Source organism: Nyctereutes procyonoides, unplaced genomic scaffold, assembly GCF_905146905.1.
Source record: "Nyctereutes procyonoides isolate TBG_1078 unplaced genomic scaffold, NYPRO_anot_genome, whole genome shotgun sequence".
Lineage (NCBI taxonomy): Eukaryota > Metazoa > Chordata > Mammalia > Carnivora > Canidae > Nyctereutes > Nyctereutes procyonoides.
In genome coordinates this window covers 17795708-17813981 of record NW_026575044.1, presented here as the reverse complement: position 1 = coordinate 17813981, position 18274 = coordinate 17795708, and positions in this window count along the sequence as shown.

Here is an 18274-nt window from a genome sequence, read left to right as displayed (position 1 = left end):
TGGGTTCTCAACACCCACACCCTGTCCCGGAGATTCTTCCCTCGTGGTTGTGACCTGCTCCAAGTCGCCGTCATGCTTCCGGCACTTCGGGAGGGAGTCTGGCGTTCCCCACAGGCTGAGGCCGGAAACGTGTTGGGGCCTTGCCTTTAGGCCGTGCTGCGCAGGACCTGTCCGCATTCACCCACTCAGAAACACTTCACAAAAACAGGGACTGAATAGGTAATATGATGACATTAAATTCATATCTTTCAATAGTTACTCTGAACGTGAATGTCCTTACAGTTTTCTTGGAACAAGTGAAGTACTTCCGGGAAGGCAAGCAACAGTTCGCGTCTGTGCTCACTGGCACCAAGTGGTGAAAAAGTGTCCCAAGGTCTGGATTTGCGTCCTGCCTTCATTGCTAACAAGCTGTGTGACCTACCAATGTTGGTCACCTATCCGGGTGCCAGCCTCCTCATCTGTGAAAGGAGGCTCCTTGCACGCCGACCATGGGGTGGGGAGAGTAGGGTGGGCACTCAAGGAGGATCGGAAAATAGCAGAGGATGACTCAAAGTAGGTTAGACGTTAGACTCCAATGGTGACAAAGGAGGGCTGGTGACGGAAGCCAGCCCTGGGCCAGACGGGTAGGGGTGCGGCAGAGTGCAGGGAGCCCCACTTCATCTAAGGGGAAGCCACATCTCTGGTCACCAGGGAATGCAGGCTGGATCTTGCCAGATCTGTGGTTTTTTTTTTTTTTTTTCTTCTCCAAGAGAGGGAATCCAGATTTTTAAAATGCAAATGTGAAACTTGTGATTTGTGCATGATCTTGTGCAGCCACGGTGGGACCTGCTGAAGATCCAACCTGAGTAGGACCTGTTGGTACAGGAAGAAATTAAAATAAGGTGAACCCGTGCACCCCCGCCTTTTCTACCGCCTCTCCCACCTCCAGCCCCCCTCCCCAGCCCTTTTGCAGGAGATAAAAAGCAATGAGCTCCCCAGGTACGTCTGGTCCTCTGATCCATGCTCATTCTGCACAGGTGGCTGAGGCTTGCAAGCTGCGGGTGATCCCCTGCTGAAGCCCCCCCAGGGGCTGTGGTCGCCTGCATCCTTGGTCCACTGTGTCCCCTGAGTGTCTGGTTGGCAGACAGCCAGAGGGACTAGAGGCCAATTCTAGTGTCATCAGCCCTGGAACCTGGATGGATTCTAGTTGCCCTCACTCAGCCAGAGAGAACTTGCCTGCAGGTCTGATGTAGCCTGTAGCCTGCCAGTTTGCTGCCCCCATACCATGCACATTTCACTGGTTCAGCAAACACTTAGTAAATACTTGCTATGTGCTGGCTGGGCACTGCTCCAGTCCCCAGAGACATGGAGGTGACTGGAGGCCAGTCCTCATTCTCTAGCTTGCTCTGTCTGGTGTAGCACATCATGGTCACAAAGCCTGACAAGGCTCTAAGAGAGAGCCCTGTGCTGTGGGAACAGAAGGAAGGCCGCCTAGGCCAGCCTTGGGGTGGACTGAAGGCGTAGGGCAAGAGCTCAGTTCACAGGATGGGTTGGAACTGTGGGGTCTGGGGAAGTAGAGAGTGGAGGGTGTGCTGGGTGTCGTTCAAGGACAGAGCTCAGGTGAAGCACGAAGGTGAGAAGAGCAAGAGTAGCTTAACGGAGGAGCTGCTAGTTGGGAGAAACGGGGTGAGTGGTGGGGAGTAAGCCAGAGATGTAGGTGGGAGCCCTGTGGGGAAGGGCCTTGAATGCCTCACCGACATCCCACAGGCACTCCGGGTCTCTGTCTCCACCACAGAACGTGCACCTTCCCCTCAGCGAGCCTACAAGGGAGAGTCCTCAGTGCCGCAAAGGTGTATTTCTGACATGAGGGAGCACTAAGGGGCCGGGTGGGGACGCCGAATGAGAGTAGCCTCCCTTGCGGTAAAATGGGCGAATGAACTAGAAGGGGATCGAGATTGGAAATGGGGAGTTCTATTAGGAAACTTCAATGGGAGTTGAGTGGATAAATGAAGGGCTGCATCAAGGTGACAGGAAGGAGAATTGGGAGGTGAGGTCTGGCTGAAGAAACAAACATAAGAGGTTGATTCTTCGGGACACGGTGACAGAAGGTTAGGGGGCAGGTGCAGAGCATGTGACCGAGGAAGAAAGAGGAAGAGTGGGGCTCCCAGGTTTAGGTACCCACTGAGGAGGACATGCAGAAAAGGGGCCAAGTTTGAAAAATATAGCAGAGGCTTTGGGGGTGTCCACCATCACATTCCTCTAAGATGAGGGCACAGTATCCCCCTTGGTACCCTGTGCCATCGGGAAGAAGACCTGGCACTTGGGGAACCTCTTTGGCTTTGGGACACAGTACCTAGCATGTTTGGCACCGCTGCTCCAGTCCATTGCTAGAGTGGCTTGGAGCAAGGGAGGGCTTTGCAGCAAGCTTGGTGCAAGGCAAGCTGCTCTTGCAAGTGGACCACGTGCCCCAGCAAGTGCAGTGGTGCTAGAGGTGTTCATGGTGGGCAAGGATGCGGCTTGGAGTCTGCAAGCCCCGGCAGGAGGTGTACTGCGGACCCTATGGGTCTGGGAGCAGGACTGTGCTTTCCAGTCCCTATTTGAAAAGCAGCTCCCAGCATGCGCTTGGACCCTGACCACAGGACATCGGTGGACCGAGATGGTTCATCATGAGCTGAGTGTTGTAGCATTCGTGTCACGGATTCAGGCAGGTCCCGGAGCAGTGGACTCTGAGATGGAAGTGGCAACACTGAGAATTGGGGATCAGCAGGCTGGGGGGCAAACAGATGGGCTGCATATGCCTCCTCCCCAGACCTCAAGGCACACCCTCTGTTGCACTGGTGACTCTCAGCTCATGCCAGGCATTTTCTTGTGACCCACTGATGGAGGAAGAAAGGTCCCGCCTGGTTCAGGGTGCTGGTGTTAGCCAAAAACGGGCTGCTGGTTCCACCAAAGCCCTGGACCGGTCAGCAGCCCTGAAAGACTGTGCTGAGTGGAGCCTTTGCCAGTGAGCAGAGCACCTGCACGTCAACGTGGTTCAGACCGAGAAGTGGTGTCTATTTTATAAGGATACGTGTCTTGTGCAGTGGCCGGTGGTCTGGGTGGCCAGGCAGGCGCCAGAGAGGAAAATGCTGAGCAGTGGGAGGCGAGGTCTGGGGTAGGGGCATTGAGGATTGTGCTGTGGGAGCGGACCCCAGGTGTGTGGGTCCTGCTGTTCATGCCCCTGCCTGTCAGAGCGCACCCACCCACCCACCACAGAGGGTGTTCTCAGCAACTGGGCAGACAGCATGATGCCCTGCGGGGGTCAGCCTGGCCCTCAGCCGTCCTGGCCTTGCATGATGAGCTGGACGGGGGCGAGGCTGGGGCCCAGCGGCACCGGCTCCCTCTCCAGAGCCGTCTGGCCATGGCCACTGCTGACTGATGTGTCAGCACGGGGCCTGAGCCCTTAGCCAGCCAGCTGCTTGCTGGAAGTTGCTTACATCAGCCCGCCCCCCGCCCCCACCCTAGAAAGGGCAGCTAATCCTCCTGGGGGCTGATACTTACTTGATACTTTCGTGTTGATCTGAGGGTTGAGAAGGTGCCTGGTTTATTTACACGGGGCGACTCCTAACATCCCTTCAGATCAAGAGGCCTGTTGGGTGCCTGAAGTGCCCCAATGGGTGCATGACGACGGGATCCAGATCACGGAAGCGGCGGGCCTAACAGAATGATGGGATGGCTTGCAGCTAAGATCCTAGCTGGAGGATGACACTCAGGTGGGGTCCAGTCACCAGACTATAGCCAGCCCATGGTGCTGGGCCCCCAGTTTTGGGAATACCACAGGTCCAGGTGTCAGGGGTGGGAGGTCGGATTGGTCCCTCTCACCTGCTGCTGTCTGTGTTCCCTTTGCACCAGGTGAGAGGACGGCTGGAATGCAGGGCTTCTGTGCCTGGCGATGTCAGAGAACGGCCCCTTGGCACCACCATGGCCTGCCAGGGCCAAGCCAGTGGAAGGCTCAGAGTCCTCAGGGTTGTGGGTCTCAATCACTCTGTCAGGCGACAGCTGCGACTAGCTGACAGGAATGTCTAGAACAGGTGGCAGAGAAGGAAGGCAATGGTGCGCCGTTTCAGCCTTGACTCCCTGCACCAGTGAGTGGGTCATGGCTCACCCCCCCCTGACTCTCCCGTACAAACCCTTTTCATTAGATTATGGTGGGGCCACCACCTTGAAGATTCAGTGACGAAACGGACTTCACATGGGGCCTTCGCGGGTGGGAGTGGTGCAAGGGGCAGACCGGGGTAGCCCATTTTGGGGGCCCTGCATCACATCTCCTGCGTCACCCTCTGATGTCAGCTGCAGCCACAGTAGGCGTTCTTGGAGTCCTGTCAGCAGCACCCCCCACTGAAGCACAGGGAGTGTGTCATTCTGATGTCTATTCTAGCACCTTCTTCAAAGGTCTGTTTGGCTTGCATGGCTCAACACAGTCCAGAAGTTAGGGGAGTTAATGGCCCTGGGACAGTCCTCACCAGCGAAGGACGGGAGCCACTGGGTAGATGCCCACCACTTTTCACGTGCCCTGGCCGGGGGCTGAATGCCCAGCCTTCCATCTTTTGGTTGGACAATTCTGGGAGCCGTTCTGTAGGCCTCCCAGGAGGTTCCGGTGGGAATGAGTCCCCCCACCCCCAGCTCACAGCAGTGACTCTGAGGTTGGACCTGACCTCAGCTTTTCCTCCTCTGCTCTCTCACTGTCTGTCCCTCATTCCTGTTTCCTGAGACCACCTCCCAATGAAACCACCTGCACCAGGTCCTCATGTCAGGCTTTGCTTTTGGGAGAATCCAAACCGAGACAAGAAGAAAGAGTCTGTGTCCCCTTGGCATCTAGGATGCAGAAGGTAGGCAGTAGGCACATGACTTTGGGAGAGGTAGATTTACATATTAGCACAGGCCCGATGAAATCACAGGCCCAGGGAAAACCCATATTTAAGAGGTAAGTGGAAGAGAAGCACCCTTTAAAGTTAGTAGTTCTCAACCAGGGGTCATCTGACAATGCCTGAGGACATTTTTGGTGGTCACCACGCAGAGGGGAGGCGTGTGGATGCTGCTCCTTGCATCCGGAGAGGAGAGGTCAGGGATGCTGCTAAAGATCCCACGGTGCACAGGCCTGATTCCCCATAACAAAGAATGACCCAGCCCCCAGTGTCAACAGTGCTGAGGGTGAGAAAGTGTCCTAAGAAGATTGTCAAGAAGCAGTCGAAGTGGCAGAAAGAAAAGCTGGAGAGAATGGTGCTGTGAAAGCCAGAGTTTCGGGGGTTGGGGGCAGACTTGGGTTAGCAACAGGGACCTTCCCCCTCCCCTCCCCCGCCCTGGCAGTCTTGCCAGCCACGAGGGGCAGAAGGCAGCTGGTATGGAGGGAGGCATGAGAGGAAGGCAGTCGGTGAGGACTGGGACAGGGGCTTGGAGGTGATGGACGGGAAGAACTGCTGGGACTAGCTAGCAGGTGCAGTAGGGAGGAGGAGGGGTCTGGAGAGATCCTGGGAAGACTGAACATCCCGTGCCTGCGATAATCAAGAACCAGGGGTACACAGGGACACGGCTGACTGGTGGCAGACCCTGGACGGCTGTGCTGCCAAAGTCCAGAGCCCAGGGGCCTGAACATGGGGCAGGAAGGGAGCCCTTCCTCTGACGCTAGAAGGAGCAGGCATGGGAGTGGTTACACCTGCCATTGTAGGGGAGACAGTGTAGCCTGTCCAGGGGTTAACCTGGGCCCTTTTTGTTCTTTGGGGTCTAGGAGCCAGGCTGCCCGCAGGGCTCAAGGGGAGAGGTACCTGGCAGGAGGCTTGTTAGATCCATATGATGACAGGGGTGCCTGGGGGCTCAGTTGGCTAAGTGTCTGCCTTGGCTCAGGTCATGATCCCAGGGTCCTGGGATTGAGTCCTGTGTCAGGCTCCCTGCTTGGTGGGGAGTCTGCTCCTCCCTTTCCCTCTGCCTCTCCCCCTGCTTGTGCTCTCTCTCTCTTTCTCTCTCTCTCACTCATTCTGCCTCTCAAGTAAATAAAATCTTAAAAAAGAACTACTTGGGATCCCTGGGTGGCGCAGCGGTTTGGCGCCTGCCTTTGGCTCAGGGCGCGATCCTGGAGACGCGGGATCGAATCCCATATCGGGCTCCCGGTGCATGGAGCCTGCTTCTCCCTCTGCCTATGTCTCTGCCTCTCTCTCTCTCTCTCTCTCTCTCTCTCTCTCTCTCTCTCTCTCTATCATAAATAAATTAAAAAAAAAAAAGAACTACTTGATGGGTTATGTATGGGTGTGGATCGTCTTGTGATTGGCATTGCTCTGCTCTCCCAGAAGCGTCTCCTTGGGAGGCCTGTCCTTTTTCTTGCCAGGTGTGTTACAGAGGTGAGCACAGAGCTATTGGGGGCACCCGGGTTGCCCCTGAGACACTGGCACATGTTTCTCTTCTCTGCAGAATGCCTGTGAGGATCTCTCCCAAAGCATTTGTGGACTTGGGGTCACATCACATGCTCTGGGTTCTGGCCACGGATTCAAACCCAGAGGTGAAGCCCTTCTCTCCTTCTGCAGAACCATCTCACAGCCAACATTTGGTTCATGTCTGGGTCTGGGTTAGGCTGCGTCCACCCTCGGGCCATTGTGTGAGCCCTTTGCTCTTCCTTTTCAGCTTCTCCTCCCCACCCGCCGCCCCGTCCACTCAGCCCACTGGAGTCCCCCAGCCCTGAACAGGCTCGGCCCAGACCGTCGTGGTGCACAGGACACAAGAGGGCTGCCTGTTAGATCCAGCCTCCAACAGAAGGCGGTTGTGGTTCAACTGCATGAATGTGTGCTTTCCTTAAGATGGAGGTTAGGGGGTGGGGGCCCCACGATGTATGCCCAAATCCACTGCCAAGGCTCACCCCTGCCGAGGCTCACTGCACCCCACCCCTGGAGATGGTGGTCTCACCTGGCAAAGTCTTAGCTCTTCCAGGGACAGTGTAGGGAGAAGTGAAAAGGCAGGGCAAAGTCAAGGACAGGCCCAGGTGGGAAAAGGCTCCCAACCCACCCAGCCCCCTCCTCTTGTCTCCAGAGGGCCCAGTTAGAGGTCAGGAGGCCTGGCCGCTGGGACCTCCTCCCCCTGCTTGCCAGCCTTGTGATTTTCAGCCTGTGTGTTCCCACCTGCTCCGTGAGGACAAGGAGGGGGAGGAACAGAGATTGAAGGAAATAGGATCTAGGCCTACCTGCCTCAGAGGAGCTGCGTCATCTGCTCTAGATGCTGCATTCCCGCCGCTTCAGCAACAAGATAAAAAAATTGTGAGCCTTGATGATTCTCATCTGGGTGCTCGGAGTCATGAGCGAAACGTTGGGTGGCCCTCCACGACTTCCTCCTGGGGTGCCAGTCCCTCCAGCAGCAGCCCCACGCTGTCCCTTGCCACCAGGTCTGTATTTATTTTGGGGGTTAAAAATGACTTCGTATTTCATCAGAAAATTATTTTGCACTTTTGTCGGTCGTGAGGAAATGGCTAATGCCTTCCGCAAACGCTCGCACCCCAGTTGGGGCCAGACCCTCTCGGACCCAGGGGCAGTCTTGGGGCTCCTGGCGCAATTCTGGAAGAGCCCGGCAGGGGGCAGCCTAGCTCTTCCCCGTCTCCTCCGTGCAGAGCAGCGGCTTCCTGGAGGTTGGGTACAGGCTCGCTCTCTCCTCCAGAGTGTGGCAGCCTCTTTGGCGGGACCAGGACCTGCAGCTGGACGTACATTCCTGCCTCAGTGCTGGTTTGTGTACCCAGTCAGGGTAAAGCAACACTTACCCTGACTACCTGGGTGCAATGTGATCCATTTCTAGTTTGTTCAGTTCTGTCCCGGGATTTGGTCATTTAAAAAAATGCTATTCACACCCACCAACAGATGGAGACGTATGCTCTGAAACCCACTGGGAGTCTAGGCCGGGAGAGGGGCCGGTGGAGGGGGGAGGTAGATTTGGAGTCACCTAGGATAGGATCCCGCAGTTCAGTGGTTAAAGGTGTGGGCCTGGGAGGCGGGCTGCATTGTGCAGTCCCAGCCCTGCTTCTCCTCCCTCTGTGGCCTGGGCTCCCCCCTCTGTGCTCAGTCAAAGACAACTCTCTGGTTATGATCCCAGCTCCTTCTCCATGTGGATGCAAGGGTCGTTGCAGAGTGGAGGTCACCACGCAAAGCCTGCCTGGTGTCTCCTGGACGCGCCCCTCCAATGTGCTGGAACTGAGCGGAAAGCTCGGGGCCTGAAAGAGGTGGTTGAGGAGCACACAGGTGGTTACAACACATGTGACGGGCATAGGCAGCGATTGGCGCTGCGCCCTGGGGGAGCACACAGGTACCCCCGAGGACTCCTTATCTCAGTGGTTCTCCAGTTATGGTCCCCAGACCAGCAGCGGGAGCTGCAGAACCCGGAAACTTGTTAGAGACGCAGTCTCGGGCCTTAGCCCTGGTGTCTAAGATCAGAAAACCGGGGTGATGCTGGTGTACACCCAGTTTGAGAAGGACTGCCTGTGGCTGCCAGACTTTGCTGCACTTGTGAGTCCTCTGGGGCATCCCTGCCAACTTAACCGCAGTGTCTAGGGGTGGGAGCCAGACATCACAAGTTTTTAAAAAGATCCCCAGGGGATTCCAATGTGTAGCAAAGTAGGGGAACCCTTGCCCCACCCCAAACCTGGGAAAGGAGGGGTCGGGGGTGGGGGGATCTCAGAAAGCTTCCTGGAGGTAGGCAGAAACCTTCAGTGCTGAGGCGGCTTGCGAGCACACGTGGGTTAGAAGAGGATGTGGAGGATGAGGGGGTTGCTGGGGCCCACAGAAGGTTCTTGTGCAGAAGAAACAGGGCTCTGGACACAAGCCATGTGGCTGTGAGTCCTGCTGTGCCCTGCCCAGTCCCCCAGCTAGTGGCACTGCAGACAAGCCATTTAATCTCTCTGTCCCCCACCCATGAGGGCTCCCTGTGAGGGCTGAGCACCTGTGAGAAATGTTCCTTAGTACTGTGGGGACAGGGTTATAATTGTAAGTTGAACTAAGGGCCCAGACATGAGCTAGAATCTCTCAGGAGGTGACACTGGAGAGATGGGACAAAGCCAAGGGAGGCTTTATCGCCACACTCCAGACCTACAGGCCCTGGGGAGCCACGGGGTAGGGGGTGTGGAGCCTGTGGCTCCCCAGGGGGTAGGGGATGTGGAGAATGTACTAGAGAACAGCAAGACTGCAGGGCTGTGGGCGGGGAGAGGGTGGGGCGCCACGGGGCAGGTGGAGGGATGGCGGCCCACCTGGCAGAGGGGGGTGGTGGGGGGCCTACCAAGGTGGTGAAATGGGCCCAGGCGGTGAGGCAGTGTCCCATTGTCCCATTTGGGGCCAGACAAAGTAACCTTTGGGCCCTCCCCCTCTTCCAGGAGCTGCTGAGTAGTTTACTGGGTTTGCACTTAGGAGTCGATCCGTGGCCGATGGCGGTGAAGGCCCATCCAGGCAGGTGCACTTCCCGTCCCTTGAACGTGTCATGCACATTCCCACCTCCAGGCCCTGCCCATGCTGCCGCCTTTCTCCTGGCTCTCAGGATCCTGCTTCCAACGCAGACCCTCCTCCCGACTCCCGCTCCAGCTCCGGGGCTCACCTGGTTGGGGCTCCCTGACCTCAGCGACTGTCCTCACTGACGTGTCGCTCACTCCTGTTGTCAGTGTTGCACCTGCAATATAAGCACCCGGAGGCTGAAGAGGGTGTCAGGAGGCTGGCCGGGTGTTCAGTCGAGCAGATGTGGGGGGTTGGCCCCCCTGACTGGGAAAACCCAGAATTCAATGACCAGCCAGGAGGGCCTTGTGGAGAAAGCGATGAGCAGAAATGTCAGCTGGGGCCTCGGCCCTGGGAGGCTCAGTGGGAGAGAAACAGAAGCTGGAAACTGCTCCCAGAGTCCATGTCCCTGGAGCCTCAGGGGGTTAGGTGCATCCCTGTCGTTTCTGTGATGTGGTCTCTCCTTTCTCCCACAGTGAGGGGTGGCCACGGCTGGGCCCTGTCTGCACCCCTGCGCAGCCCCTCTGCGGCAGCTTCTCCCAGCCAGCCTGGCAGTGAGGGTGAGGGCTGTGCTGGCACCCAGCACAGGCAGGGCCCAGGGCGGCTCAGACAAGACTACCGAACCTCTGAGGGGGCTGACTGTGCCTTTGGCCATGTTAGGTGCTGCTCAAGAGGCACCAGAAATATTAAGACGAAAGCTCCAGAAATGATAGGAGAACTGAATTGTGTAACACAGATGCTAATGCCTGGGGCGTAAGGAAGCACGAACTTGGACCCAGACAGACCAGAACCTTGGTTTGTTCAGCAGCTGAGGGTCAATGAACAGGAGCTTGACCCTCTCCAAAGCTCAGCTTCCTCATCTGCTAAATGGAGGTGGGGGGGCGGTGTCACAATAGCACCTGTTATTCAAGTGATTAAAACTTCAATTGTACAGATTGAAACAGCGATCAGCTAAGCAGTGCCTGGGATGAAGTGTGTGGAGTCCTTCGGCAAAGAGTCTGGCACAGAGCAAGCTCTCCCAGGTAGAAGCTGTTACTGTGACTGCTATTTTGCTTGGTTGTGAATGGTTATAGCTCAGGACATGGTGAATCCATGGAGTGATCCTGGGTGGCTTGGGACAGGACTCATAGGATGGGTGACAGGCGAGAGGAAGGCTTAACAAGCCAAAGGGGGCAAAAAGTCCTAATTTTCTAAGAGAGAGGAATATGATTGCTGGGAGGTAAGTTTAATGTCACTCACTAGCATCCCAGAATTATCAAACAGATGGGTTGGGAGGACTTTACAGAGAACCATGCTTTTCCGGAATTAATTTACTAAATCATGTCAAACCAAACTCTCAGTGACTTTCATTACCAAAGGATTCTTTTTCATTCGCTCAACATATTTATTGTCAGCATGTTAGGAAAAGCAGAGCATATCTTGGCAAAGCACCGGATGAAGTTTGCCATCCGCTCCATGTGAACATGAGAGAGAAATGTGAGCAGGGTGCTGGGTGGTTACTGAGGGCTGTAACGATACAGACAGGTTCTCCCCCAGGAGCCGGATGAACAGATGGACATCACCCTGGAGAGCTGTCCCCTATGGCAGGCACCGGGGCTCTCGCCCTGCCACTAACATGCCAGGGGATCCCAGGTTGGGGAGGATGGCACAATAGGGTGCACAGTGGGCACTTCAGGATTTGGCTAATTAAGAGCAAAACATAATCAATAGCAGAATAGCAGAGAAGTCATATTATACGGTAAAAAAAAATTTTTTTTCTAATAATGGGAGTAGCCTAAGCTCAGGGCAGAGAGGCGGAAGATGGAAGAGAGCATGGAGAGGTAGCTAGGGGACACCTGTGATTCTCCCAAGATGGCACAGTTTGATAGCAGGAGCAAGAAGGGTGAGCATGGAATTTGGGTGATATTGAGGACGGTGAGCAACTCAGGACTGTGGAACCTGGGAGAGTGTTCCCTGTGGAGTGGACAGGCTGTCGGACTGGAGGCCCCCCTGCATCCCTCCAGAGGGCAGAGCCAGGTGCCTTCCAGGAAGCAGCTCCGCCCACTGACCCACCGGACAGATGCACCGGGAGGGAGGGGCCCCCACTTGCGGGGAGCCTTCTAGCAGAAGCTCGTTCTTAGCCTCGCTCTTCTCCGAATGTTACCAGAGACTCCCTGCCCCACTGTGGCTCCTTTCCACTCTGAGATTCGTGTACCTGGAGCTGAAGACACGGAGGCAGAAAGAAAAGCGTTCAGTCCTCGCCAAGGGAACGAGCATGTGGCAAAAGGGCGCGTTCTCCAGTCTGTCGGAAGTATACAGTTTAGGCATAAATTCATTGCAAAGTCACGGCAAGAGGCTATCAATACTTCGGTGGGAGATGCTTGTCACCTTTTGGGCTGTTTCGATTTTTCCAAGTTTTCTACATTGGACTTATTTTAAAATCCAATAAATGTCATATTGGAGTAAAGGAAACGCGTCTCCAGCAGGTGCGAGGATACTTTCTTTAGGAAACAATAGAGGAGGGAGTGGGAAGGAGGGAGCCTAGTCTAGGTAGATGTGTCGGAGGGGGTTGACTGTGGGGGACCTGGAAAGCCAGGCCGAATGGTTTGGGTTGGTTTGGTTTTCGCAATGGCAATGCGAATGCCCTCATTGGCTGACCCAAACTCAGGGCCCATAGAAACCACGCACGTGTACTTGTGGGGACCAAAGGACAGAGCGCAGTAAACAAAGTCGCAGAACTCCTGGAAAATCAGCGTTCCTATAAGGGGCCTGCCATGATTCTCAGGGGTTCGGCACTTCTTTGCTTATTCATTGAGTTGTGTGATGTTTCTTAAGCGCGAGCCGCATGCCAGGCACTGTGCTGTGCCCCTGACACGAGCAGGTCTTCGGGGAGCCGAGCGCAGGACGTACTAGAAGGTGAAAGCAAAACTTCCAGTTAGTAGGTCCTTGCACATCCAGGTGAGAGGTTCTGGGTCTCAGGAGTAGGAGCGGCGAGGGTGGAGCTTCCAGTGGTATTTCAAGATAATCTTTGCTTGCTTCGATGTTGCCCCGGGGTGTCCCTTTCAGCACCGGGACCAGGGCAGAGCGCACAGGAGGCACTCAACAGACGTTTGGCAGGGAATGGAAATGTTACTGTGGTGGGAGGCAGGCCGGAGCTGAACCTCAGACGATCGACAGTGATTCACTTCTTCACTCAGTGAACCTTTCTTGGCAATAAGTATGTCCTGAATGTTTACCATGTGCCTGCCCTGTTGCTCCAAGCTGAAGCTGCAACAATGAGACATAGTTTCACTCAAGAGGGATTCACAGTAGGACAGTCTGGGGAGAGAGACACAACAATCAGGAGTGAAAGTGCATGTAGGAGACCAAGACCGTTATAAGGTGAACCTAGAAAAAGGTATAATTAGTACCTTTAGGCATAAGTAGGAATTGATCAGTCAAAGGCGCTACCAGAAAGGAGATGGCATTTGAGTTCTAGGGTGGCCCTGGGTGGGGAATGGGATAGAAGGAAGTCCCAGCATATGGAAAAATATTAAGGTGCAAAGTACAGACCAGGAGTGGCAAGGTCCTTCTCCATCTGCTTTGTGAGTGCATCTTACTTCTGTCTCTTCCTACAAGGTAGCTGCACCCCCTATAGGGCTGCATATCTGTCAGGCTGTAGCCGAACCAGTATTTCCCTTCTCTGAAAACTGCTCCATCTAACACAGTTACAGCAAGACGAGTCAGGAGGATGTACGTGTCTGCCCAGCAGGCCAGTGTTGATTGGTCCAGGGATGGGACCCTGGACCGCTCAGAGTCCTTCCTGGGACTTTGGCATCGGGACACCAGATCCCAGGGCCAGGCTCACTGGTCTCTTGTGCTCAATGTAAATTCGAGAGTTATGGAGCCCTGGGGGAGGCCCTAGTAATGTGTACACTTGGCCATAAGTTTTTTTTTTTTTTAATTTGCAAAAGTAAGATAATTTCCAATGGAATTGGCTAAGTCCACTCCCTCTTTCCTTTCTGAGGCCCGCTCAGTCACTTCCTTTCGTGATGGATGGTGTTGGAGTGGCTCTGGGTATTTGGGGGAATCTAGCTAAGGGGACATTGAGTTAAAGATTCATTTAGTTTGGGTTAAATGGAATCCCTTTCTGTGGTTTGCAGCCTCTTAGAGCTGTAGCTAGTGTGGAAATAAATGGCTTTGGAAATATTCGTGTGGCTCATTGTGAGCATCACGACCCCCCAGTTGCAGGGCCAGGGGTGGTTTTGCAATGACAGCTTGTCCTCTGAGGCCAGACTATGCAACATGTGGGTCGTGCAGGAGAAACAAGATTTGAAATGATGAGTTCTTCTGGTTATCAGATACCTGAAATCGGAAACTTTGGTTTTATCAATCCCTATTCAAAATAGAAGTGCAGACCTGTGGTTGCCAAAGTTCTCTCCTTGCACAAACTCTCCTTAGTCTCAACTGGGCTCCCATGTTTGTCTTTGCATGGTCCAATGTTAGCAAGAATCCTGCTAAGTCAATTGAGCCAGAATGCCCCAGCCTCCAGAACTGGTCACCCTCATCCTCTACCAGCACCAGGTGATGTCTGAGCACCCTGGCCTGCCCTCAGCAGCAGTCCTGTGAGGCCAGCTTAACCAGAGTCCTTTCTCACCTTCGATGGTTCATCTGGATGACTTTCTACCCACTGACCTTCGCCTTGCTCCTGGGCTAGAAATCCCTATTTCTCTTCCTTGTGCTTCGGGTGGAGCCCCCTCTGTCTCCTCTACTACAAAACCCCACTGCAGAAGCTCACTTGAATAAAGTCTTCCACATTCTCTTTTGCAAGTGCCATGAATAATTTTTTTTTAACATAATACACACCATACTTTTCTTTTTTAAAGTGGGAATCACATGCAATTGGATGTATGGGATTTGTTTGTGTGTGTGTGTGTGTGTGTGTGTGTATTTACATTTCTGGTTGATTTGATAAAGAAAACTCGAAATGCCCTGAATTCTCATAGCTCATCTACAAAAGAAACTGATAGAACTTCTCCCAAGCTTTGTGACAATCCTAAACATTTACATGACAATACCAATAATAATTTGTGACCCAGAACCTTTTTTAAACTATCCATAATAGAACAACAAACTTGGATCAAACTTGGATCCCCAGCCTCCCGCCCAACACTAGAGCAAAGACTGGAATATTTTTGCATTTTCTCTGTGGAAAATGGTCCCAAGTAGAGGTCATCAAACAATATGCAGCCAAAAAAAAAAAAAAATAGAAGGAGCAAATTACCGTATATGTGAATTTGGCTGCAAATTCATTAAAATGTGATTTTTTTTTTCCCTGGACTTTGTGATATTTTTGGTATTTCTTAGCTACTTAACATTTGTAATATGCTATACTTTCTTTTCTCATTCTAGATACATTTTCAGGTTTGGAGTAATTTTGTATTTGTCATTTTGTATTCTTCTATAGTCTCTCTCCACCCCACTGTGCCCCCACCCTCAGAAACGCAGGGTAAGCTCCAGGGCCCTCTGTCCCTGTCCTGCACATCTATGACGTGGTCACTGTCTTTTGGACCCCTGTGTCTTTCCTCCCAGACAGGTTGGTACCCTGACCTTCCTCCAGACCTTCCAGGAAGTGTTAGAGATAGATGGCTAATCCTGCCATCATCCCTCCTGCCTGCAGAGAGGCAAGGCAGGAGGGATCCATTATTATATCTGATCCTTACTGCAAACCATTAGGGAAAAAAACACCCCGCTCTTTTTATTACAGGAATGCTCAAATTTACATGGAAATAGGCAGGCTAACCCCAGACGGTGTGGCAGCGCTGGGCTCAGCGAGGTCCTGTGGCACTGGGTTGGCCAGTGGAGGAGCCAGAAGGTAAATCCCTGTGGTTGAATTCTCTCTCCTAGCTACCCTCATGTTTCACAATGCTCGGGGGCAGGGGGCAACATCAGAATCACTGGTGGAGTTTTTTCCAATTATGTTCCGCACACCCTGCCTGCACGGTGGATTCTGATCCGAGCCAGAGTGCTGATGGGACAGGTGCATTTTGGAAACTTCCAGGCAAATCTGATACCCACCCACTTTCAGGATGAGAACCAGACCGGACGGGCTCATGAGAGTAACCAGGGACCTCCTGGCCCCCTGATCTGGTCACTGCTGAATGAAGCCACCTGGCCTAGAAGAGCACAGGGCCACAGAGCCACAGAGCTGGACTGCCGGGGGCTGGGGGTGGGTGGGGGCAGTGGTGGAGGAGGACCCGCCTGAGGATCCCTGACCCGCCTCCTCACGAGCCTTTTGATGCTGGCAAGTCACTTGACCTTAGGATCTGCCTGCTTCTCTGTCATACGGCAATAATTGGAGCACCTTACCTGCAATGTGATGGAGCACAGAGAGCACCTAGCCAGAATTTGACACAAACGGCTCACAAATGTGAGCCACTGCTCTTCCTTCCTTCACTGACATTAGCCAAGTGTGGGGGGAAAGGTAGACAGTAGTCTCCTCTGCGAGTCCTAAGGTAGCAACAGGCGAGGCCCGCCGCCAAAGGCCCGGGACTCATCCTGAAATCCAGCCCAGCCAGGATCTCCTTTCAGCCGGGAGCAGCTGGGACCACCCTCTTTTGTCTGAGGCTGGGGAGACCGGTTTGGAGCAATTGTCTCTGGTGTCACCCATCCCCTGTCCCTTCTGCAGGCAGCTGGGGTGTCCTGGGGGGCGGGGGAGCCTGCAGACAGTCTTTCTTTTCAGCAGGAACAGGTGGGCAGCTGAACCCGAGAAGGAAGGGGGGTGGGTCGAGAGGGCGCAGCTGGAGGCTGTTCTTCTCAGGCTCCCCAGCCTCCCACCCAACACCCAGGGTGCTCAGGCCCTCACACAGGCCCTCGAACAACCGAATCTCACTTCGGGAGGACAGACGTTTAATAAAATTTATTTACATTTCAGACGGGGGCAATATCACCTGTAGTGATATTCTTCAAATATTCTTACTCAAGTTCTCAGGCTCAGCCTGGAGAGAGCCTAGGATCCAGGCCCCCTCCTGCAGGTGCCCCCATGGGCTGCCAGGGCCCAGGAAGTGCGTTTGAGAAGCCCAGCCATTCTACCAGGGAGGGCCTGCTCAGCCTCGAGGCCCTTCCGTTGCCCTCTCCTCCTGGAGCCAGTCAGGGCAGAGTCAGGACTGGAACCCAGAATTCTGTCCCCTGACTCCTGCGGGGCCCTTGGCAAGGGGGCAACCGGCACTGCGGAGGGAACTTCTGGCTGTCCACGCTGGCCTGGGAGGCCCTCCTGGATGCTGAGGTGGGGGCTCCGAGACAGGCCCCTCTGCCTCAGAGCCTGGGGTCCACAGGCCCTCTCTTGATGGTTTCTGTTCCCCGGTCCTGGGAGTTGGGGGGAAGGGAAGAGAAATGAAAGTATGACCCCAGCACTTGTGCCTCCTTTGTACAGGGACCAGGGGTGAATGAGGAGTGCCTTAAGGCCATCCTCTGAGCCCTACTGGGCTCATAAGGGAAGCTGATGAGCTGTGTTTCTGCGGTGTCCCTCGTGCCCCCATCCCCAGCTGAGGCCAGCTCCCCCGCCCCCAGACAGTCATCTGAGCCCAGCTGTGGACACAGGGCCGCTCCGGAGCTGGCCATGCTGGAGATCAGATCAGACAAGTCTGGTGTCGGGGGGCCCTTCCCACCAGCCCGTTGGACCCTTCCCACCAGCCCGTTGGACCCACGCAGTCCTGCGGGGGGACTGTATCCTCCTGCCCTACCCTCAGGCCTGTCTCATGCTGCCCAGCACCAGCAAGCACAAGAAACAGATTTGATATACAGACGGCCAAACGGAGGAGCTTACAACAGAGCCAAGAGAAAAAAAGTCCTCCGAGTGAGATCCGTAACACAACCCAGTTACATTAATTAAAATTACATGTGGCCCAAACAAGAGGGTACATGTGTCGAAAACAGGAAACCTGTTAGGAAGGTGCCCTACAGGGGGAGAGGGAGAGATGAAGGTGTGGGGTCAGAAGGAAATGGGCACCAGAACAGAGAGAGAGGGAGGGAGGGACACTCTTTACAAGTCACCCTGGAATGTTTCTTCTGGGAATAAAGTTTGGGTTCACCCAACACGCATATTTTTTCATGTAAAAACATAGGGCCCGCGCAGCCCCGGGGGGGGGGGGGGGGGGGGGGCTCAGCGGTTTAGCTCCACCTTCAGCCCAGGGTGTGATCCTGGAGACCCGGGATTGGGTCCCATGGGGCTCCCTGCATGGAGCCTGCTTCTCCCTCTGCCTGTGTCTCTGCCTCTCTCTCTGTGTGTCTCTCATGAATAAATAAATAAAGTCTTAAAAAAAAATAGGGCCGATACAATGTTCAAAAACGGGAAATGTATTGATTTATAACTTCTTAAGGAAGTACTTTTTCAAACCCCCTTTGGTCCAAAAGCCACCTCAAGCCTTGCAGAACAAAGGACAAAGGGCAGGTACAATGTTGTCTTTAAAATGTAGATTGGGGGGTGGGGAGGGGCAGCCTTCAGCTCAGGTCATGACCCTGGGGTCCCCATCTGGACCAGCTCCACATTGGGCTCCCTGCTGAGTAGGGAGTCTGTTTCTCTCTCTCACTCAGCTCCCCCCTCCCTGCTTGCGCTCTTTCTCTCTCTTCTCTCTCTTTCTATCTCAAATAAATAAATCAAATTTTTAAAAGTGTAGTTTTATTTTATTTTTTTTTAAAATTTTTTTTTTTAATTTATTTATGATAGACACACACAGAGAGAGAGAGAGAGAGGCAGAGACACAGGCAGAGGGAGAAGCAGGCTCGTTGCACCAGGAGCCCGACATGGGATTCGATCCCGGGTCTCCAGGATCGCACCCTGGGCCAAAGGCAGGCAC